We start from the raw sequence: 24,333 nt of genomic DNA, 5'->3' as shown, positions 1-24,333 counted from the left end.
TGTAGTTTGATTAGGATTAAGGGACAAGCTTGAGATTAGTCCTCTTGAAGAGTCTGTATGTCTGTTGTTTTGATGATTCACTCCAATTATTATACTCTAGGAAATACAGTACATATAATATATAGAATAATATACAATATAATATTGTTGCTGTTGTTGTTTAGTCTGACTCCTTGTGACCCCATGGACTGTAACCCACTAGGCTCCTCTGTCTATGGGATTCTCTAGGCAAGAGCACTGGAGGGTGTTACCATTTCCTTTTCCAGGGGATTTTCCCGACCCAGGGATCAGACTCTTGTCTCCGGCATTGACAGGCAGATTCTTTACTACTGAGCCACCAGGGAAGCCACATAATATAATATAGTATAGGAATTATACTTTGCAGCTTATCTATGCAATATACTAGTCATTAGTCTAGTGACCACATGAGTCTGTGGTCATTGATTACTGTCGATGCAGCTCATCTAGGCTGAGAGACAGCAGTGCTTAGGGCTTCTTTTGGAGTGGTCGTTTACTTGTCATCATCAGAAATAGCAGGGATAGAAAGGGAAGGGTCAGCTGCACCAGAGGCAAAGCACTCAAGTTTTTTATTTTTTAAATTAAGAAAAATTTTTGGCCATGATACACAGCATGTAGGATCTTAGTTCCCTGACTAGGGATTGAACCCACACCCCTTGCATGGGAAGCTAGGAGTCTTAACCACTGGACTACCAGAGAAGTCTTACAAAGCACTTTTGGGGATATGTGGGTGCCCCAGATGTTTGAAGCAAATAAATATAAGGGCCCTGAATTCTTTGAGTTTGTCCCTGAGGATGTTGGTGGGATTGGTAAACAACTCACCTTTTGTGATCCTTCAAGTTATCTCTGGGTCTTTATCCTCTAGATGAACACTGTCCAGTAGAAATATAAAGTGGAACACATATATAATTTAAAATTTTCCTGCAGCCACATTAAAAGGAGGGAAAAAAACACCCAGGTCTATTTTAATAATCTATTTTAACTCAACATGCAAAATATTATCATTTTAAAATATAATAAATGCAGAAATTATTAAAGGTATTTTACATGTTGAGGGGCATCAGTATCTGAAATGTGATTTGTATTTATACTCATAGCATCCCTCGAATTATACAAGCTATTTTTCTTTTTTAAAAAATATTGATTTACTTAGCTGCATTGGGTTTTAGTTGTGGCGTGCAGAATCTTCAGTCTTCATTGTGGCATTCAGGATCTTTAATTGCGGCATGAGAACTCTAAGTTGGGGCATGTGGGATCTAGTTCCCGGACCAGGGATCAAACCCAGGCCCCCTGCATTGGGAGTTCAGAGTCTTAGCCACTGGACCACCAGGGAATTCCCCAAGCTACTTTTGAAGTGCTCAATAGCCACGTGTGGCTACTGTCACGATGGTAGGGACATTTCGGCCTTGGTCCTCCAGGGAGCAAGAAGAAAGTGTAAACTGGCCTCTAGAGTAAAGAGAAACACTTCATAGTTATCTTCAAGTTTATTACAGATCATATTAAGATGTAAGGATGGACTTCTAAGAACTTTATAAACCTGGGTTGATGTGTGTCTCTGGAGATCTAATGGGAGGTAAAAGGGAGAAAATCTAATGTTATTGATCACCTAAAATGTACCAGAAACCATGTTAGTTGCTTTACATGTATTATTCATTAAATCCTCTCAGTAACCTATGAGTGTTATAATTGGCCCAATGAAAATTAATGAAACAGAGATGGAGTGGGATTAGGAAGCCTGTCCAAAATTAACCCAGTGATAAATCAATAGTGGAGTTGGGGTTCTACCTGAGCCAGGTCAACATAACTTCATTCATCCCAAGATTTTAGATTACCCTGTACCCAAGTAGACTTAACCTCAGACGCGTCCAAAATACCTGACCATAAAGCCCTCTAATACAAATCAAGAAACCATGGACATCATACAATTTCCAATCGTAGTTCTTATCATCTAAATTTTATGGCCTTTGTTATGCATTGATGCTGAAGCTGAGCTCCAATACTTTGGCCACCTAATGGGGTGCAAAGAGCTGACTAAATGGAAAAGACCCTGATGCTGGGAAATATTGAAGGTGAAAGGAGAAGGGGATGGCAGAGGATGAGTTGGTTAGATAGCATCACTGACTCAATGGATATGAATCTGAGCAAACTCCGGGAGATGGTGAAGGACAGGAGAGCCTGGAGTGCTGCAGTCCATGGGGTTGCAAAGTGTTGGACATGAATGAGTGACTGAACAATAACAACAAAACAACAAATACATTCAGGAAAATGTATTTGAAGAAAAACAGAGATATTCATCTTATAAATAACTAGATAAATAGATAGATAGATGTAGATAAATAAATCACATTTAATGAATGGGGGACGCTGCTGACACAAGCCAGTTCTTGTCCTTGAATGACATCAGGCAAGCCTGACATTTGTCTTCTGGTGTCTCCCTGTCCTTTATCAATTAATCTTATCAAACAGTTTTACAGTTTCCTGTATGTTTATTGGTTTCTGAATCTCCTACCAACTATTTAACAGAGTCTAGAAAACACAGTTCTGACATTTGATCCAGGTTTGTTTGCCAGGACTCTGAACCTGGCTTTCTTTTCCAAATGGCTTGGTGTCTGGCATGCTAATCAGGGTCATTTCCCTAGTTGGAAATACCTACGTACGATGCATAAAGGAGAAGGGTATGGCCGTGGCTCCTGAGAAGAAAGCATGATGACTGAGGACCTCTGGTCTTTGAAGGGCTTGGGGAGAGAGCAGAGCCTACTGAGAGGAAAACTATAAATCGAGCATATTCAAAATAACATGCAAATGAGCGCCAGGTCATTTTGCTATGGAAGGTCAGGTACTGTAAGTGGTGAGCAGACATGCCCTAATTAGTTCAAGATCTTCAAAGGACAGCACTGCGTACAGCCACAACCTAACCCGCAGGCTCTTTTACTAATTCAGAGAGCGGCTACCCAAAGCACCTTCTCCAGTACTTCCCTGAAAATTCAAAGGATACAAAGATTAAAAGCCCAGGTTGCATTTGAAAATTAAATGTAAAGGAATGCAAACTATTTTTTCTGGTGACAGAAAGTGTGTCTCTGAATTATATTGGTCAGGCTGGACCCCTCACTTCTAGAGAGATGAAGAAACCCATTCTGGGGCTTCCCAGGTGGTGCTAGTGGTAAAGAACCCACCTGCCAATGCAGGAGACATGAGAACCATGGGTTTGATCCCTGGGTTAGGAAGATCCCCTGGAGAAGGGCATGGCAACCCACTCTAGTATTTTTGCCTGGAGAACCCCATGGACAGAGGAGCCTGGTGGGCTACAGTCCATGGGGTCACAAAGAGTTGGACACAATTGAAGGGACTTAGCACACTTGCATGCTCACAGAGACTTTCAAGACTACCACAAAATGTGGTATGCTTTCTAAAGATGGTTAGCACATTTAACTCTGAGACTAGTTCAGAAAGGTTACAAGGTGCCACATTTTTAAAATGTTTTCAAAATTGAGAGGGAATAATCAAAAGATGGCTGTGTGTGCTGTGTGCTCAGTCGTGCCCGACTCTTTGAAACCCCATGGACTGTAGCCCACCAGGCTCCTCTGTCCATGAGATTTCCCAGGCAAGAATACTGAAGTGGGTTGTCATTTCCTCCTCCAGGGGATCTTCCCAACCCAGGGATTGAACCCTTGTCTCTTTCATTTCAGGCATTGGTAGGCAGATTCTTTACTTGCGCCACCTAGGAAACCAGGATTGATATCTGGTTAGATAATCTCTTGATAATCTAACCAGCTGCTGCTGCTGCTAAGTCACTTCAGTCGTGTCCGACTCTGTACGACCCCATAGACGGCAGCCCACCAGGCTCCCCCGTCCCTGGGATTCTCCAGGCAAGAACACTGGAGTGGGTTGCCATTTCCTTCTCCAATGCATGAAAGTGAAAAGTGAAAGTGAAGTTGCTCAGCAACCCCATGGACTGCAGCCTACCAGGCTCCTCCATCCATGGGATTTTCCAGGCAAGAGTACTGGAGTGGGGCGCCATTGCCTTCCCCAAATCTAACCAGCAGGACAAGCTTATTTGTTCTAGATATGGTTGTCTTTTTGTATGGTAAGCACTGTTGCTGTTGTAATCTTTCATAAGGAAAAATAAAAACCCAGATAGAATGACCCTCCCAGTTCAAACCAAATTGCCATGGTCTTTTGATGTGTAAATGGAATCACATTCTTTAAAGCAGTGATTTTTAGTTATGTGCACCAGGTTAGATTGATTGTCAAATTTGGGGAAGGAAAAGAATTTCCCTCTGGGGTCTACTGGCAATTATTTTTCAGTTGTTTTTGCCCTGCCCTGGAGCATGAAGCCAATATCATTTTTAGGATCAGGTGAGTTTACCCAACATGATCAATTTCCTGTGATTGTCTGCTGCTGTCACTGCGGAGAGGGGAAAGCAGCTCTCCTTGATCACTTTGACACTAAGAGCTGTCATTTGGAAATTAACCAGGACGTAAAACTCTGAGCCTCTAATGACAACCACAAAGAGATCCAGAGACTAATGAAATCGTGGAGAGAGTAGGGGTTGTACAAAGTGAGTTACTACTGGCTCAAGTCGCCTCTGTTCCCTCTAATGAGCCAGGGCACTAGGTACCTGGTGTCAAGCATTGTGTATCATGTGTCTAGAGTGTTCTGTCAGGATCTGAAGAGTAACATGACAGGACAGACACAGTGAGGATAATGAGTCAATTCTGCCTGGTGCAGAACATCGCCTGATAGGGATGGAGGTGCAGAAGAAGGCTGCATGTTCAGCGTTTGGAGGAGCCATGCATGTGCTCCATGGGCAGGTTCAGACAGAGGTCTTTATTTGATGATTTCTTGGGTTTGCAGGGAACTGGGCCCAATCTCATGGGTGAAATTGTCTTCCTGCTAATTCCTAAGTGCTCCTTATCTGTTCCTCGGAGTTTCGTTCCTTGGTTTTATTTCTGTTCTCCAGATGTGTCTGTTTACTGGTGTCTTCCTTCCTTCTTCCTGATTTAATGTGAGACAACAAACACTTATTTGGAATTTATGAGATTTCTAATTGTTGTCCAAAATCCTACTCTCACGCCTATGCAGTGCACTTTCCACCAACAGCCGGTGTGACCTGTAAATACTTAAGTTACCAGCATGTTGAGTAAAATCCCCTAAAAATCTTCCAGATTTCCTTCCTCTCTAAAAGAACTTACAAGATACTGTGTCCCCTTGGCGTTCCGACTTCAGGTCATCTTCCTCTGCTGTCACTCAGTACACTGCAGCCACACTGGTTTTCTTTTCTGCTCGTTGAATTCCTGCCTAGGTACACGAGGGTTTGGAATCATGGAGGTTAAGAGAAGGGCGTTTCAAGAAGAAGGACTTGGCTGGCTGTGCAGAGGTTATTGACAGCGTGAGTACGTTGTTTAAGAGAATAACACACTAACTTCAGGAACAGGGAGGTCACTGGAGCCTCTGACAATAGCAGTTTCCCTGATGGGAGTGGAAGCTTCATTGTAGTGGGTGGAGGAGAGAAGGGGAGCAGAGGCAACTCTTTTGATGCATTTTGCCATGAAGGCGAGCAGAGAGATGGGGCAACAGCTGAAGGGGGATGTGAGGGAAAAAGCAGTGATGTTATTTTACTTGCTATAGATGATGGATAACAGAACATGTTTCTCTGCTGATGGGCTGCTTTGGCAGACAGTCTTTGAGATGCACGGGGAGGTGGTGATTAAGAACCATCTCCTCCAGAAGTGGAGATGGGTGAAGGCGGGTCTGTTCATGCACAAGAGCAGTCTCTGTGGGTAACAGGAGAGAGGGCAGAGATCAATGGCGGAGATGTGAGTGGGCTGCCATATTTGTTTGGGGGAACACAATGGAATTCCTTTCTGATGGCTTTCCTTTTCCCAAAGAAGCCTGAGGCAAAGTCATTTGTTATGAAAGAAGGGATGGGAAGAGATTACTGGACCTTAGAGGAGCAAGAAAAGAGAGTCAAGTCCTCTTTTTGCAAAGTGGGAGTGAGAACTACATATAGGAGTGTAGCAGCATTTCCCAGAAGAGTTGAGCACCTGCTGAGGATTTGTGGTCAGGAATTTAAAGCGGAAACAGGAATGTGAGCTCTTTCTGGTGACACTCAGCAGCTGGGTGTCACCTCAGTCAGCTCGGTGTCACACTCAGTCAGCTGGGTGTCACCAGAGTGTAACCTCAGTGGTTGTGGTTGCACAGGCTTAGTTGCTTTATGGCATATGATATCTTCCCAGATCAGGGATTGAACCCGTGTCCCCTGAATTGCCAGGCAGATTCCTGTCCGCTGCACCACCAGAGAGGTCTCCCAGAAACAATTTTAATCATTATTATTATTTGCATTCAGAGTCACTGAGGTTAGTCCTCTGAAACTTGCCTCTGGCATTTATTTTCCTTAATGAACTGTTGGTACCCCAGGGGAATTGGGAGGTAAGTTCTAAAAGAGCAGCCAAAGGCATGGTAATGTTCCTCAGAGTTTTGACCGCTAGAGTTTGTAGAATTAATATTTTGCCGTATGGACAGAAGACATTTTAGGGCTCTCTTAGGCTCTATGATGGTCAACGTTTTGTTTTTTTTTTCCCCAGTGTTGAAGACCAGTAATAAGTAATAAGTTTCTTAGAAAGTGAAAAATAAACCAGTGTTTTACTATTGCTGCAAGCCCCAAACAACATGTATAATTGACTTCTTTTCTAATTGATGTCTAACTTAGTCCTCTTTACTCATATTCAGTCTGATTTTTCTCCCCATGAGTAGAAGAGGAGGATGAAAATCTGTGACAAGAAACCTGTGAAAACTCACTTAAAAGCAAGAGAAATTAGTATCTTAATTTGCAAAGAGATGGGAAGAGAGTTTTCTCAAGAAAAACACTGCTGAACTGCAAGGCAAGTTAGTTGTGACTCTCCAGTAATTTAAATACTTCAAACCTAGACCGATTAGTACCATTAACATCTTGTAGACTCGTCCAAATCCAACACCTGCTTCCTCCACTTGTGCAGCATTTTTAAGAAAATCACAGATATCATGTCATTTTATGGAAAAATACTTACGTATAGTTTTCTAAAAGATAAAGGCTTTTAAAAAATACAAACAGAATATCATTATCATACCAAGGAATTTAGCATTAATTCCCTTAATATTATCAACTGTCCAATGTTTTTATTTCTAATTGTCTCATAATTTTTTTTTTACAGCCTTTTTGTTTATACTAAATTTATACTGTTACTTCTAATTCAACTTTAGGACAGGAAGGATTTCTACTCCACCTGTTTGATCTAGTCCTTTCTTCTGTCATTCTTGATGATAGAAGTTTTCTTGGTAAGAGAGAAATGTTAAAATGGACTATGAGCAAGGACTGTTTACTCTGAATGCGATCTTTTGAGTGACATGAGGTTTCTGATGGTGCAGGGGCTTCATGGAGTTAAAGTTTTGATAACTGAAACAAAGACTTAAAGGTTCATGGCATGATAAAACTAACTAACTAGAAACAGAGGTGCACTGTTATCACAAGGAAACAAAAGTATATTTTAGGAGCCCTGGAAAATTGTGTGGTAACAAATTCATAGTTTGCACCATTCTGCATTTTTGGTTAACAGGGGATCAGTGTATTTATAAAAAGATAAGTTGCCTCTGTCCTCATGAGAATGATCCCCTTGTCATTTGGGCATTTGGTTTTGATCACTGAGGTCATTTGGTTTTAGTAATTTGTCCTTTGTATGGGCTTCCCTTGTGGAAATAATCTGCCTGCAATACAGGAGACCTGGGTTTGATCTCCAGGAAGATCCCCTGGAGAAGGGAATGGTTACCCACTCTAGTATTCTTGCCTGGAGAATTCCATTGACACAGGCGCCTAGTGGGCTACAGTCCATGGGGTCACAAAGAGTCAGACAGCACTGTATGACTAACATTTTCACTTTCCATGGAGAATTCAAATGAGCCAAAAAGTATCTAAGTAGCATTTTAACCAGATTGAAATCAATAAAGGATATTTACAGGGGAAAAATGGATTTTTGGAAATAATCTGCTTCTGATCTAAATTGATTCCATTGCTAAGGTTATTCAAAAATTATCAGACTATTCCATCAGCTTTTTATCAGACTTCAGGACCGTATGGTAATACATTTAGCTGTCAGTACTATGACTTCAATGAACAACTATATGGAAATTAAGAAATGTGAGGAATATTCATGGTAAGAAAGAAGAGTGTTCAGCTGATCTACTCTTTGTCCTTTGTATTACTTCAATTTTTGTCTGCTGAACCCCCAAACTGCAGACTCAGCCTCAATCTGACGTTTAGTACTCACACAGTACTCAGTACTACATGAGCTGTTAGTCATCAGTACTCACACAGCCTTAGGCTGGAAAGGGTCAGGAAATTGTCGTCCAGCACTCAGTATGATTCAGTATGAGGGAACCTGTATACGTACTCCACATCCATTGACTATGACCTTGAGCATACTATAATGCCAGGTCTTTGGCTTGAGATTAGATAACTGGAACCCACTGAACAGTTTGGGGCATGAGCCAGGTTGTGTGGAGGACACGATGGCACAGGACAAGGGGTTTCCTTTGCCTTTCAGGATTCTATTTTTTTTTAATTAAAAATATATGTCTTTATTTGAAAAACATATAAACTGATTTTCATAATGTATGTACCATAAATGTTCAAATCAGATCAAGCTTAAAAAGAAAAAATATATATAATTTTTCATGTGACTTTTTTAAATTAAAAAAGTTTTAAATTGAAGTATTTTACAAAGTAATTTACAATGTTTTAGGTGTATAGCAAAGTGATTCAGTGATTATATATATGTTCAGTTCAGTTGCTCAGTCGTGTCCAACTCTTTGCGACCCCATGAATTGCAGCACACCAGGCCTCCCTGTCCATCACCAGCTCCCAGAGTCTACCCAAACCCAAGTCCATCAAGTCGGTGATGCCATCCAGCCATCTCATCCTCTGTCGTCCCCTTCTCCTCCTGCCCTCCTTCCCAACATTAGGGTCTTTCCAATGAGTCAGCTCTTCGCATGAGGTGGCCAAAGTATTGGAGTTTCAGCTTCAACATCAGTCCTTCCAATGAACACCCAGGACTGATCTCCTTTAGGATGGACTGGTTGGATCTCCTTGCAGTCCAAAGGACTCTCAAGAGTCTTCTCCAACACCACCATTCAAAAGCATCAATTCTTCGGCGCTCAGCTTTCTTCACTGTCCAACTCTCACATCCATACATGACTACTGGAAAAACCATAGCCTTGACTAGATGGACCTTTGTTGGCAAAGTAATGTCTCTGCTTTTCAATATGCTATCTAGGTTGGTCATAACCTTCCTTCCAAGGAATAAGTGTCTTTTAATTTCATGGCTGCAGTCACCATCTGCAGTGATTTTGGAGTCCAAAAAAATAAAGTCTGACACTGTTTCCACTGTTTCCCCATCTGTTTCCCATGAAGTGATGAGACCAGATGCCATGATCTTAGTGTTCTGAATGTTGAGCTTTAAGCCAACTTTTTCACTCTCCTCTTTCATTTTCATCAAGACGCTCTTTAGTTCTTCTTCACTTTCTGCCATAAGGGTGGTGTCATCCGCATATCTGAGGTTATTGATGTTTCTCCCGGCAATCTTGATTCCAGCTTGTGTTTCTTCCAGCCCATATATATATGTACATATATATTCTTTTTCAGATTCTTTTCTGTTATAGATTGTTACAGGATGTTGACTATAGCTCCCTGTGATACATAGTAGATCCTTGTTGTTTATTTATTTATATAGAATAGTGTATATCTGTTAATGCCCAATTCCTTATTTATCCTTCCCCCTATTCTCCCCCCAACCCCACCCACCCCAGGAGCCTATGATTTTGTGTTCTGTTCACTGCTCCTTATTTTCAATTTTTGTAATCTGCTGAAAAATCTTTTTTAGTGTTACTGTCTTGCTGTGTTTTCCCATTTCCTTCTTCAGGGATAAGATCTCTACCCTTGAGCTCCAACCTCATGTCTGAGTGTCTGCAACCCTCCAGTTTCCCCCTCAGCCTTTAATGAGAGCAGCAGCCACTGCTGAGGTTTCCTTCTGCCCTGCTCTGGGAACCCTGAGCATCTCAGCTGTTGATGGCCACCCACAGACCTCCCGCCTGCTGGGCTGCATGCCTGTCCCGGCTCCTATGACTGGCGCTCTGCCCCTCAGGCTACAGGTGAGGACACCAGGGCCTGAGCTAGGCCAGTAACGTGGGGAAGCAAAGTAGTGTGGTGACCTTTCCAAGAACCTGACCTTCTTGTTTTAAATTTATTATTAATTTTTATTGACGTGAGTTCGTGCATGTGTGCTGAGTAGCTTCAGTCATGTCTGACTCTTTGTTACCCTGTGGGCTGTAGCCCACCAAGCTCCTCTGTCCATGGAATTCTCCAGGCAAGAATACTAGAGTGGGTTGCCATTTCTTTCTCCAGGGGATCTTCCTGACCGAGAGATTGAATCTGGGTCTCCTGGACAGCAGGCCAATTCTTTACCGTCTGAGCCACCAGGGAAACCCTGGACTATATGAAGCCCATGGTAAATGCTCAACAGTGTGAGATATTACTGTTGTAATCAGTCTTATTAGTTCAGTTATTGAATGGATTCATTTTCCTTTAGCTGTTTGACATTCATTCAGAGGAACTGAATGTCTATAAAATGAAAACTTTTGGAAAAGAACATAAAAGATGAGCGATGTCGCTATTGAAGTAAGAGGGGAGCTGACATTTCTCAGCACAGAGGTCACCTGTGACTGTCACAAGAGCAGTTTAGGTGGAATGATGGAAAGGCAAGTCAGATTAGAGCAAGACCCAAGAGAGAGCCAGAACTCACTGAGTTCTATATAGAGTCAGAGGATGTTCCAGCCAGTTGTCACCCAAGCTTCGAGTAGTTCTGCTTGTCCCCGGTGGTGGCTTGCACCCTGTCTCTCCATGGGGCACCGAGCTAGTTGGTGTGTCTGGACAGAGGAAGCATCTGTCTTCTGTTAAGTCCTTCCCTCTTCTGGCGCCTTCTCTGCTTCTAGGTGCCTACTCAGAAAACATGTTCTAGAATGTTTCTTTCTGTTGAACTCAAATCAATCTGTACAGATCGTTGCCTGGAGATCAGTTCACCAGGTACACCCAGACACATGCCACCTTTATAGGCATCAGAAATTCCTATAATTCTCCAGGCAAGAATACTGGAGTGGGTTGCCATAACCTCCTCTAGGGGTTCTTCTCAACCCAGAGATTGAACCTACATCTCTTACGTCTCCTGCATTGGCAGGTAGGTTTTTTACTACTCGTGTCACCTGGGAAGCTCTGATCACTTATAGTGACAAATCTAAATCAGTCATAAAATTTGACCAAGGGCTGAGGTTACTCTTCAGGGGACTGCATGGATTGGTTGAAGTCTTTTAACCCAACTGTCCCATAGTAGAAGTAAAGTACTTGGCACAATGTTCATTACACGTTAATTTCCCTTTCCCCATCCCTTGCCTTAGGTTTAGAGTAATCTCTACAAGCTGAGAACTGGGGGCCAATTTCCAGGACAATTTATGCCATGAATTTCATACTCCTTTTAAACTCCGCCCCTGCTTCCTTGGGTTTGTTTGCCACTAAAGAGACATTATTCCTGCATTTCTTAGTATTTCCATTTCAGGGGGCAACCATTAAAGGCATGAGGACATTTCAGTTAGTACAAAGCTTGGAATTTATTTGTTTGATTTATTAAAAATACACCCTAGCCTTGGGGTCTCAGTGTGTGCATACAAAATACTTCAATTAGATTCAAACCAGCAGCTAAAATTTCCTGTTAAAAAATTGAAATATCAAAAAAAACCAAAAAACAAAAAAATCCCCACCACCAACAACAAAAAAAACCAACGCCAAAATAGAATGTAGCAAAAGTAGAAGGATAGGCCTGGTGCCATTTTTTCAAGGTCAACAAGCTGGCAGCCTGGTGACCAGGAATGGGTAAGAACTGCCAAACAGGACTGGCCTCATGTGAGCTGAGTGTTTGCTCAGGAACTTGTAATTTAAAGGGCACCGGTCATCCATTCCTCAAACCCACCCTCAAAAATAAGTAAAACAAACAGATTTCTGTTTTATTTCTACATTGTGCTTTTTCAACTAGAGTTCTGCCCAAACAGAGTTCTTTTGGGTGAAATATCACCTTTAAAGTAAAATCAAGCAACCTAGTCTAGTTAAAGAAGAAGGACTGTGAGTCATTCATATTTTAATAATGAATGAATCCACAGTTTCCTCTACATTGTTGACTCCAGTCTTCTGAGTGAATGGGGACTTTATGGAGGGGGAGAGAGAAGGAGATTAGGGAGCATGGAATATCACAGGAAAAGATAGGGTTGGATGGGGCGGTCTGCTGAATTTGATGTAGGAGAGGGTCCTGGGTATCAGGGCACCTGGGATTCCAATTCCAAGTGTGGGAGAAAATTGCAAAAATCTCTACACATTATTCCCTTGCCAGTTTTGTCTATCACAGAATTAAAGAATCTTCCAAAGAAACTCTGTAGGGTGTTTGCAGGTTCAGTTGGGAGAAAATCATATGAAACCTGGAGCTTATTCTTACTCTTGTGATATTTCAGAAGATGAGAATGAATACCCGATAATCCTTAATACTTGGAACAGAGTACGATTCAGGGGCAAGTGAGATTGGCTGGCACATGCAGTAGAGCAGTGGTTCTCAAGCCACATTCACCCCAATGGCTTGCTCTAAGTTTCTGATTTTCACAGATCTAGGGTGGAACCAGCATTTCTTTCTTTTTTTTCCCCTTCCTGCCTCCCTCCTTCCCTTCCTTCCTTCCTTTCTTTCTTAATTGGAAGATAATTGCTTTCCAATATTGTGTTATTTTCTGCTGTACAACAACGTGAATCACTTATAAGTATACACATATCCCCTCTCTCTTGAGCCTTCCCCACCCCACATCCCACCCGTCTAGGACATCACAGAGCACTGGGCTGAGCTCCCTGTGCTATACAGCTGCTTCTTACTAACAATCTATTTTATACATGATAATATATATATCTCAATGGGGACCAGCATTTCTTAACAAGTTCCCTGCTGATGCTCTTTGCTGCTGGTCCAGAGATGGTACTTTGAGAACCACTGCAGTAGAGACATTTACTTGGAGGCTAGCTTTGAGCAGAGAATGTGCTGAGGATGACAGAGCTGAGGTTTATTTTCGGAAAAGAGATTATAAACTTATTCTGAAATGGAGAACATGTATGTGTCAGTTTCCTAGGGCTGTTGTAGCAGGAACCCCAAACTGGGCAGCTCAAAACCATAGAAACTTACTGCTTCACAATCCTGGAGGCTGGGGGTCTGAGATCAAGGTGTCAGCAGGGCCGGGCTCTGTCAGATGGCTCTAGGAGGGATGCCTGCAATCCTTAGTGTTACTTGTAAATGGATCGCTCCAGTCCCATTATGGTCTTCTCCCAGTTTCTTTTCCCATTATTTTTCCTTTTTGTGGATAGGTGTCTACTATTCTCCCTTTTATAGGAATACCAGTCATATTAGGTTGTTGTTGTTGCTCAGTCGCTCAGTCGTGTCCAAATCTGCGACCTCATGTATTGCAGTACGCCATGCTTCCCTGTCCTTCACCATCTTCTGGAGCTTGCTCAAATTCATGTCCATTGAGTCGATGATGCCATCCAACCATCTCATCCTCTGCTACCCCCTTCTCCTCTTGCCCTCAATCTTTCCCAGCATCAGGCTCTTTTCCAGTGAATTGACTCTTCATATCAGGTGGCCAAAGTATTGGAGCTTCAGCTTAAGCCTCAGTCCTTCCAATGAATATTCCAGGTTGATTTCCTTTAGGGTTGACTGGTTTGATCTCCTTGCAGTCCAAGGGATTCTCAAGAGTCTTCTCCAACACCACAGTTCAATATTAGGTTAGGGTTACTCTAAAGACCTCATTTTACCTTGCTTACCTCTGTGAAGACCCTATTTCTGGATAAAGCCATATTCTGAGACACTGGGGGTTAGAACTGAAGCCTATTTTTCTTTGGGGGAATGCAGTTCAACCCATAATATTGTGTTTAACCAATACCATTTCATAGCATCAAAATAATACATTAGGGTCCATATGCATTGGGTACTATTGGAAAATAAATTAACTAGACACAGAAATGTACTGCCTAAGGCAGGCTTTGCTGATAGCAGGAGATGTGGTAGAGAAATATACACAGTTTAAAGAATACAGCCAGATGGCCAGACTTTGAACTCTTCTTTGGTAGTGTCCAAAATGGTGAATTGCCACCTTATGTGTGATATTATAGCTGTTAGATATACCTTTATTATAAGTATGTCTTATAAAACCTACATTCTGTACTTCCCTGGCAGTCCAGTGGTTAAGAATCCACCTGCCAGCCCAGGGGGCTTGGGTTTGATCCCTGCTCCAGGAAGATTCCATAGGCCCCAGGACACTAAGCTCGTGTACCACAGATACTGCACCGGTGTGCTACAACTACCGAAGCCCGCACCCTACAGCCCATACTCCTCAACAAGAGAAGCCACTACAGTGAGAGAGTAGCCCCTGCTTGCCCGTGCACAGCAATGAAGACCCAGTGCAGCCAAAAATAAATAAATAAATGAATGAATATACTGAGTATTTTTTAAAAAGTGACATTCTATCATAGCTACTTAATCATGTTAGTCTCTCTGAAGTACAAGCTACTTCAAGGTAGGGCTGTGTCTAAATGTATTTATAGTCATGCACTCTGGCACATAGTAGGTGCTCAAGGTGATGAATGAAGTCCATAATAAGCTGAGAGCAGTCTGGGATTTGGGCAGATGTTTTTAGGTGCCCTTGCTCACATGGCAGGTAGAGGAAAGTGAGAATGGATGAGCAGAGAGTCTGCTGGTGCAGCCAGGAGCCACCCTCCACAGATGCTAAAGTTCTTTGAAGTCTCCCTTTCACTTTAAAAATTAATGTGGCTTTTGCATGTGAATCCATAACACATCCGTGTTTGTTTTAATACAGAACAGAGTCGGACAGGACTGAAGCGACTTCGCAGCAGCAGCAGCAGCAGTGTTTCAAATTACTTAGGTGAATAGCTGAATTTCTACCCCCTCATTCAACCCATCTTCAGTTGGAGACACATTGTATCCTGTGGGAGACATGCCATGTTTCTCTCATGAATATAGAGACCCCACCCCCACACTCCTCTAGGCACCTGCTAAACAGCTGAAGGGGGCTTCCCAGGGGGTTCAGTGGGTAAAGAATCCGTCTGCGATGCAAGAAACACAGGAAACCTGGGTTCAATCCCTGAGTCCAGAAGATCCCCTGGAGGAGGGCATGGCAACCCACTCCACTATTCTTGCATGGAGAATCCCATGGACAGAGGAGCCTGGTGGGCTAAAGTCCATGGGTCACAAAGAGTCGGACACGACTGAGTGACTGAGCACAGCACAAACAGGGAAAGCCAGCGGAGTGGGAGTTCTGTGGAAATGTAACAGGGGACAAGGAAGTATACGGCAGGGCTGCAGAAACTCTCGGGGAGTTGACGAAAGGAAGCAAAAAGGACAGAAAGGATTCGGAAACTATTTATCTTTGGAGGGGGTTGGACTAGCCTAAAAGTTGATGGTTCCAGATTCGATTTTCCCTCACATTGGAGATGGCTTCTCAGCAGGTATCATCCCACCCCTTTAAGGCAGTCATGCACATTAGTGTAGGTCTCTAGCCTGGGAATTCAAAAGCAATCAATCTAGTCTCAAAAAAAAAAAAAACAAACCAAAACCAAAAACCAAAAAAATCCCCACAACATGAGGAAGAGTGAGGATGCAGGAGAAATTTGGAACCCATCACATGACGTCTGCTGGCAGACTTGGCTCTCACTGTTAGAAGTGATTGTGACACTGTTCTGTGGTAAGAGCTGGTTAGAACTTAAAGTATTTTATGCGTCATCAGACCCTGTGGCTTTATCTGCATAGCTGCCGAAAGGAATTGTCTTTTCAGGCCTTCCCCCGTCCCTTCCAAAGCTTGCTTTTCACGAAGAGTGGGCAACCAAAGAGGTCTTCGTCGAAAAACATTACATAATCTCTCCAGGAAATGCCGTGACAGTGTACAGCTCATGAAATGGAAACCCTGGCACAGTGACCTTTCTCCCAGATATCCTAGGACACATTTCACACTTCACTGGGCAAACATCTCTCCTTCCAAATGGATTCAGCTCTAAAGATTTCTGCCCTCACTGGGGGCCAGGAGACACAATAGTTTGCAGAAGTGGCAAAGAGTTTTTTCCTTTAATGATCATCTAATATTTCTACAAGCTGGAAGTATACACACATTTCATGGTTAAATAGAAGTGTGCTGAAAAAAATATAACAACCAGTGTTTGCCCCAAGGAGGTAATGGTATAAATGATGCACTGCAGAAAGAAAGGAAAAGATGGTCACAATCCTGGTACCCACCTATCATGTTGCTCTATTTTGATTCTTGTTTCATGTTAGTATACTAGTTAAGAAGTGCTTCTCTGGTGGCTCAGATGGTAAAGAATCTGCCCACAATGCAGGGAACCTGTGTTCGATCCCTGGGTTAGGAAGATCCCCTGGAGAAGGGAATGGCTACCCATTCCAGTATTCTTGCCTGGGAAGTCCCATGGACAGAGGAGCCTGGTGGACTACAGTCCATTGGGTTGCAAAGCGTCAGACATGACTGAGTGACTGAGCTCACATACACGCATGCACATGCTAGTTAAGAAAGATGAAAAGTGAAAGTCATTCAGTCATGTCTGACGCTTTGTGAACCCATGAACTGTAGTCTGCCAGGCTTCTCTATCCATGGGATTTCCCGGGCAAGAATACTGGAGTGGGTAACCATTCTCTTCTCCAGGGGATCTTCCTGACTCAGGGATCAAACCTAGGTCTCTGGCATTGCAGGCTGATTCTTTACCATCTGAGCCACCAGGGAAGCTGGTTAAGAAAGACAGATAGATATCATGAATTTTGAACATTATCTTGACCATCTAAATGTCCAGGTGTTACACTTGTTAACCTACTTCGTTTTGAGAGAGGCATGTAAAATGTACGATCTGATTCATGCAAAATTTATTTAAGCATGTTAACTTTGTGTGTCTTTACTTATGAAGCCTCCGGGTTGATCAGCAACACCAGGAAGAAGGAAAAAATTAAAAAAAAAACCTTCTTGCTTCTGGGGACTGTTACTTTAAGAGTAATTATCCTGCTAGTAATGATGACAATGAATCCAGCATAAGTGCTTATTTTGAAATGACAATGGAATTTATGTGTCCTCGAAAATTTGAATTCCTGTAAGAGTTGTTCATAATAGGTAAAACTAAGAGCCTGGGTGTAGTTGTTTCTTTGTGGCTAATTAGTGAACTATCTTTTCTTCTAAACACAAAGAAGACAGGCTGTCTGCAGCAGATTAAAGGGTCAGAAAGTTCTAAGCCAATTTTTCTTACACTTGGGCAATGCACCTGCTCTTTTTTCAGCTCTATGATATTGACTTAAATTATTGTCTGTTATAATATTGCTCAAATTCATATAGACAGTTCCTGTGCAATTAATAAGAATGTGTATTTTTAAAGCATAATTGACTGCAGGAGTGCCCAGATGCCCATTAGGCAAAAATCGCTAATTATAGTGTTTAAATCTTTTACATATTTTTATTATTTTTTGCCTGCTTAATCTGACAACTATTGATAGAGGTATATGTATTGGTTTTCTAGGGCTGTGGTAACAAATCCGCATAGATTTGGTGGCTCAAAAAACCAGAAATTTATTCTCTTATTGTTCTGGAGGCCAGAAGTCTGAGATCAAGGTGATGGCAGGGCTCCGAGTCCCCGAACCTGTAGGGAAGAATCTTTCCTCTCCAGCTTCTGGTGGCTCCCAACATTGCCTGGCTTGTGGCTGCATCACTTGGACCACTGTGTCCATCCTCACACAGCTGTCTTCTCTGTGTCTGTGTCTTCTCTATTGTCTTTTACAAGAAGATGTCTTATTGAATTTGTTATCAGGGCCCACCCAGATAATCCAGAGTGGTTTCATCCGTGATTTAGACTGTAAAGACACTTTTTCCAAATAAGGTCACATGAACAAATTTTGGAGGGGAGGCAGGAGGGGGCCATTCTTTTGGAAATCTCAATTTAACCCACTACAGCGTATTAAAATTTCCCACTCTGCTCATCACTTTTCAACTTCTCATGCCTCTGCCAATATTTATTTCATGTATTTGGGGGGTGCTGTTATTAGGTACTTGCAGGTTCAGGATCTCTCCTCATTAATTGTTTTTTTGTTGTTGTTGTTTGTTTGTTTTAGCTTCCTATAGAATGCCTTGTATTCTGCATTTATGAAGTCTGTGTTTTCCTTTGTGATATCATTTATCTTGTTCTACAATCCCCTTCATTTTCTTTGAGTGAAAATTATCCAATCTTAGAATTTCTGTCTTTTAACTGGTGAGTTTGATCCATTTATATTAATTAGTAAGTGATATTTACTATGTGGATGAGATTACTGATATTTAAAATTTATTTTTACCATCTCCTTTTATGCTTTCTATCTACTTTTTCTTTATTTTTTTTTTTACTAGCTTTCCTACTTTAAAAATTCCTCACTTTATTCTCTGTTACATATTTGATTTCTATTTGTTTAGTGGCTATCCTTAAAATTTTAAAATGACTCTTTGACCAGACCATATCTACAATCAATCAATATATTTACCATTTTCTTTACAATCCTTCCTTTCTGGAAACTATAAGCAAGGTGAAAAGACAACCCTCAGAATGGGAGAAAATAATAGCAAATGATAAAACAGACAAAGGATTAATTTCCAAAATATATAAGCAGCTCCTGCAACTCAATGCCAGAAAAACAAACAGCCCAATCAAAAACTAGGAAAAAGACTTCAACAGACATTTCTCCAAAGAAGATATACAGATGGCTAAGAAACACATGAAAAGATAGCTCATTATTAGAGAAATGCAAAACAAAACAACAATGAGATATCACCTCACACGGGTCAGAATGGCCATCATCAAAAAGTCTACAAACACTAAAGAGTCTACTAAACACTAGCTCATTATTAGAGAAATGCAAAACAAAACAACAATGAGATATCACCTCACACGGGTCAGAATGGCCATCATCAAAAAGTCTACAAACACTAAATGTGTGGAGAAAAGGGAACTCTCTTGCACTGTTGGTGGCAATGTAAACTGATACAGCCACTGTGGAAGACGGTGTGGAGATTCCTTAAAAAACAGGAATAAAACCACCATATGACCCAGGAACCCCACTCCTAGGCATATACCCTGAGGAAACCAAAACTGAAAAAGACACAAGTATCCCACTGTTCATTGCAGCACTATTTACAATAGCTAGAACATGGAAGCAACCTAGATGTCCATCAAAAGATGAATGGATAAAGAAGTTGTGGTACATATACACAATGGAATAATACTCAGCCATTAAAAGAAATGCGTTTGAGTCACTTCTGATGAGGTGGATGAACCTAGAACCTATTATACCGAGTGAAGTGAGTCAGAAAGAGAAAGATAAATATTGTATTCTAATGCATATATATGGAATCTAGAAGAGTGGTACTGAAGAATGTATTTACAGGGCAGCAATGGAGAAACAGACATAGAGAATAGACTTATGGACATGGGGAGAGGGGAGGAGAGGGCGAGATGTATGGAAAGAGTAACATGGAAACTTACATTACCATATGTAAAATAGATAGCCAACGGGAATTTGCTGTATGGCTCAGGAAACTCAAACAGGGGCTCTGTATCAATCTAGAGGGGTGGGATGGGGTAAGAGATGGGAGGGAGGTTCAAAAGGGAGGGGATATATGTATACCTATCGCTGATTCATGTTGAGGTTTGACAGAAAACAACAAAATTCTGTAAAGCAATTATCCTTCAGTAAAGAAAATAAATTCTTCCTTTCCTTTCCTTCCTTCCTTCTTCCCTCTCTCTTTCTTTTTTTTTTTCTTCTTCAAAGCTCAACTATGCAATTTTCATGTGCTACTTCTAGGTTGTAAACCATTTCTATTTTAGTTTAATCTACTGTTTTATAGACTTATTAAAATATCAAAGTAAATTAAAAAAATGTGAACGAATATGTGTATTTATATGCATGTACCTCTGCTTTCCTTGGATCTGACTACTGGGCAAAGCAATTGCAGGGTGTGCCATGTGGTATTTAAATTCTCCTATCATGTCACTTATAGATCCAGTTTTAATGTTATTTCTTCCAAAGTTTTTATAGATGTAAACGTGATTGGAGATGCTAAAACTGCATGAAAGTGCTCTGTTATATTACACAGCTTTCCCAGTGATACCAAGAATGCTCACGCTAATATTTATAAAGATTATCAAAATAGAAACATAAAATTAGAAACAATCTTTTATAGAGATCTTTGGATTCCAGAATATTTGGCTGGTTTATGGAAACTGCTTTTAGAAATACTACTGCTTGGCTTAGTCCACAGTCAAATTTATAACTAGCTGGTTTTAGAAAGCATTCTCTTCTGCAGATCTAACTCAGATCTTAGTTCCTCTGTGAAACTGTGTGTAATTTGGGAGGATGTTTAAAAAAATGAAGCCTACCTCATTAGTCGGGATTCTCCAAAGAAAGAAATTAATTGCAAGCAATTGACTCATACCATTGTGGAGGCTGATAAGCTCCAATTCTGATGGATAGGGCTGTAGGTTGGAGACTCAGAGAAGAACTGCACTTTGAATCAAAGACCATCTGCTGGAAGAATTCCTTTTTGTGGCTCTGGGTGGTGAGGGAGGTCCTCTCTGTTCTGTTAAGGCCTTCAATTGATAGGATGCTGCTGCTGCTTCTAAGTCGCTTCAGTCGTGTCCGACTCTGTGCGACCCCATAGACGGCAGCCCACCAGGCTCCCCCGTCTCTGGGATTCTCCAGGCAAGAACACTGGAGTGGGTTGCCATTTCCTTCTCCAATCAACTGATAGGATGAGGCCCATCCATGTTATGGAAAGTAATCTGTGTTACTTAAATGATTTAAATGTTAATTCCATCCCCAAAATACCTTCACAGAAAGATCCAGAATAATGTTTGACTCACTATATGGGCACTGTGGCCCAGCCAAGCTGACACATAAGAGTAACTATCACACTTACCTTATAGTTTTTGTCTATGGCTGGGTTACCCATGTGTTTTTCTGTCTGCCTTGTCTCCCGCCACCTCCAGTGTCCAGGGTAGCTCTTGGAATTTAGTAGATCCTGGATACATGTTTATTTAGTAAATTAATATTGTAAAAGGGGAAGCAGGGAAGGAAATTGAAATGTGTTTCAGTCATCTGATCTTAGGGAGGCATCGATTTTCTGAGTTCTTAGAAATAATTTATTTGTAATATTGGTGATTACAAGACTCGTGTTTCTTTCAAACCATATAATTTTGATACAATTAACTTGTACTGAGGGGGCCTGCTACACACTGGATATTATGCTAGGTGTCATTCATGTTTCTCAAGGGCCATAAGAAGGTATCTGTGTTGATCAACAAACTCTTACTCCCTTTTCCTGAAGAAAGGATGGAACATTCTTCTTCTTTCTTTTCTTTTTTTTGCCATGCCACATCGCATGTGGGATGTTAGTTCCCCCATCAGGAATGGAACCTGTGCCCCTGCAGTGGAAGCGTGGAGTCCTAACCTCTGGACCTCCAGGGAAGTCCTCTGGAGCATGGTTCTTTGTGCCCTTGTTTCATTCTGAAAAACCTCTAATATAATTTCAGGGATTGATTGAAGGCTTCTGGGGATGGAGGGTGGAGGAAGCAGTGCTCTTGAATTTTTCCATCTCAAGCGCAGGCATATTGAATTGTTTCAAAGAAATCTAATGCAGTTTTCCAGGTTTCTGTATCTGTGATTCTTTGTCTTCCTCGCAGTAGTCCCCGGTGGAGACATTAGAGTATTTAACTATAGTTCTGAGCTGAGCTGCCTCCACTCCAAATGTGTTGAAGCCTTCAAACCCAGTATTTCAGAATGTGACTGCTGGAGTTAAGGTCTTTAAAGAGCCAGTCAAGCTAAAGGGAACTCAGGGTGGCCTTGATCCAGTACACATGGGATCCTTGTAAGAAAAGAAGGTTAGGACACAGACAGAGAGAAGACCAAGTGAAGACCCAGGGAGAGGACTGACATCAGGGAAATATGGCTCGGAAAGAACCAACCCAGCAGACACCTTGATCTTGAACTTCCAGCCTCCAGAAATGAGATAAAGGCAGCGTTTGTTGTTTAAGCCACCAGTCTGTGTTATAGCAACCATAGCCAATGAGATGATTATGGATTTTTCAGAGACATTGTTTCTTATCACAATCAGATTCTTCTTTTTTTATTATTTTTTCATTCCTTTTGCAGCCAAAACTTGCTTTCCTGCCTGGCTTCTGCAGTCAGAGGCCTTGCAAAACTTGCTATTTGGAGCAGAACATACAAAGCTGAAACAGCTCTGAAAGTGAGATGAATCTTGGCTTCCAATCTTTTCCTACCACTGTAAATAGCTACAGGGTTTAGGCTAAAGTATTTAAGAAGGTCTTGGCACTGCTTTGCATTTGATCAGCAAAAACCACACGCCATGGTTGGGGTGGGGGGGAGGGTGCCCTGCTCTGTTTTGCTGGATGACTCTGGTGTAATTAAGGATGCTGGTGAAAACCAATCTGATGGTTTGGATCTGGGCACGGGCCAGTTAGCCGAAGTCTCTATCTGTAGATTGTAGCCAACTTTGCAGTCATTCTTAGAGAAAAAAAAAGCACAGGCAGGTCAATGTAGTTTCACTGTTGCACCTGGAAATCTAAAAGAAAATAGCCTACCGGGGCAGTATCTTTGACCCTCTACTAAGCTTAATTACTTTTTATTATTGTTAGCGATTTCATGTGAACCACAAGAGATTCCCTTTCTTCTTTCTCCAGGGATTCCATCTTGTACTTCAGAAAACATGCAAAAAGTATACATAATCACATGTTTGTGTGTTACTTAGTCATATCTGACTCATTTCAACCCCATGGACTGTAGTCTGCCAGGCTTCTCTGTCCATGGAATTCTCCAGGCAAGAATACTAGAGTGGGTTGCCATTTCCTTCTCCAAGGGATCACATGTTTAAGATATATAATTTTAGTGTTTTTCAATACTGACATATAGGGAAAAAAATATCTTAAGATGTCTTCCTTCTTTCTCCAAACATTGATGCTATCTTTAGTTCAGATGATTAGATAATGAACATGTTGCATGAAGAGGGTTATGTGGTCACTGCTGAAATTCTTATATGTAGTCATAAGACTACTTTTGGACATCTTTTTCAACTTCCTGGATCCTCTTAAAGTTCAATGAAAATGTATCTCTTTCTATCCTTGATCAAACAGCTTAATCTTCCCCTGTCTACGATTTTCAATTATACCAGCTTTGAAAGGTCTGAGGACATTGTATTAAAGACATTGCAAACAGTCTTGCATTATTGTAAGCTGTGCAGACTCAAATCCCACATGAAACCTAGATCTCAATTTATCATCACCCCCAGGCATGTCTGCATTTTCTATAAACAAATTGGAATTATTTCCCCTTTTGATCTGGATATACTAAAAAAGAAATTTCTCATTTTGGGATAGAAACTTGGCTTTTTTTTTTTTTTTTTTAAAGATAGTGAAGCTTGTTCCTGATAGAACAATGGGATTGGGAGTCCACCAGCCCTGCAAGTTTCCCACCTCTTTCTTTTAAAGAAAATTTTTTTATTGGAGTATAGTTGCTTTACAATGTTGTATTAGTTTCTACTGTACAGCAAAGTGAATCAGCTGTATGTATACATATCTCCCCTCTTGTTTGGATTTCCTTCCCATTTAGGTCACCACAGGGCACTGAGTAGAGTTCCCGGTGCTATACAGTAGGTTCTCATCAGTTATCTCTCTTATATATAGTATCAATAGTGTATATATGTCAATCCCAATCTCCCAATTCAACCCCCTCCTTTTTTCCCTTGGTATCCATACACTTGTTCTCTACACCTGTGTCTCCTATTTCTGCTTTGTAAATAAGATCATCTATACCATTTTTTTTCAGATTGCACATGTATGTGTTAATATACTGTATCTGTTTTTCTCCCTACCTCTTTCTTTAGCTAAAGGAAGGACTGTGGAAATCTAACCTCAAGCCGCTTTCAGCTTAAATCCAATGGACATCTCCCATGCTGGCAAAGGCAGGTGATAGGGAATCAGAGAGAGGAGAATATTAAGTGTTACCCAGGGGATGCCACATTTTAAGTAGAGACCCCATCACCTTTAGCTTATCTTTCCTCCATCTTTGAAACTGACATTGTCAGTTTCAGAGCGGAGCACAGGCAGAGTGGCA

The 24,333-nt window shown here is 41.4% G+C and overlaps 1 protein-coding gene and 1 long non-coding RNA gene across 4 annotated transcripts in view; one reads left to right on the top strand and one right to left on the bottom strand.

Annotated features, from left to right (window-relative positions):
* LOC145534859 (uncharacterized) overlaps positions 1-24,333 on the top strand; it is a 305,098-nt gene that overhangs the window by 9,837 nt on the left and 270,928 nt on the right. The window lies entirely within an intron of this gene.
* Positions 1,490-11,019, bottom strand: LOC145534861 (uncharacterized). Its single transcript, XR_014075026.1, has 3 exons — positions 10,849-11,019; positions 5,212-5,317; positions 1,490-1,581 (listed from the first exon to the last, which is right to left on the bottom strand). It is a non-coding gene; the product is annotated as an uncharacterized LOC145534861 (long non-coding RNA).

This window comes from Giraffa tippelskirchi, chromosome 14, assembly GCF_054371585.1.
Source record: "Giraffa tippelskirchi isolate mGirTip1 chromosome 14, T2T-mGirTip1v1.2.pri, whole genome shotgun sequence".
NCBI lineage: Eukaryota > Metazoa > Chordata > Mammalia > Artiodactyla > Giraffidae > Giraffa > Giraffa tippelskirchi.
Note: the sequence above shows the minus strand (reverse complement) of the source record. Positions and strands in the feature narration are given on the sequence as shown.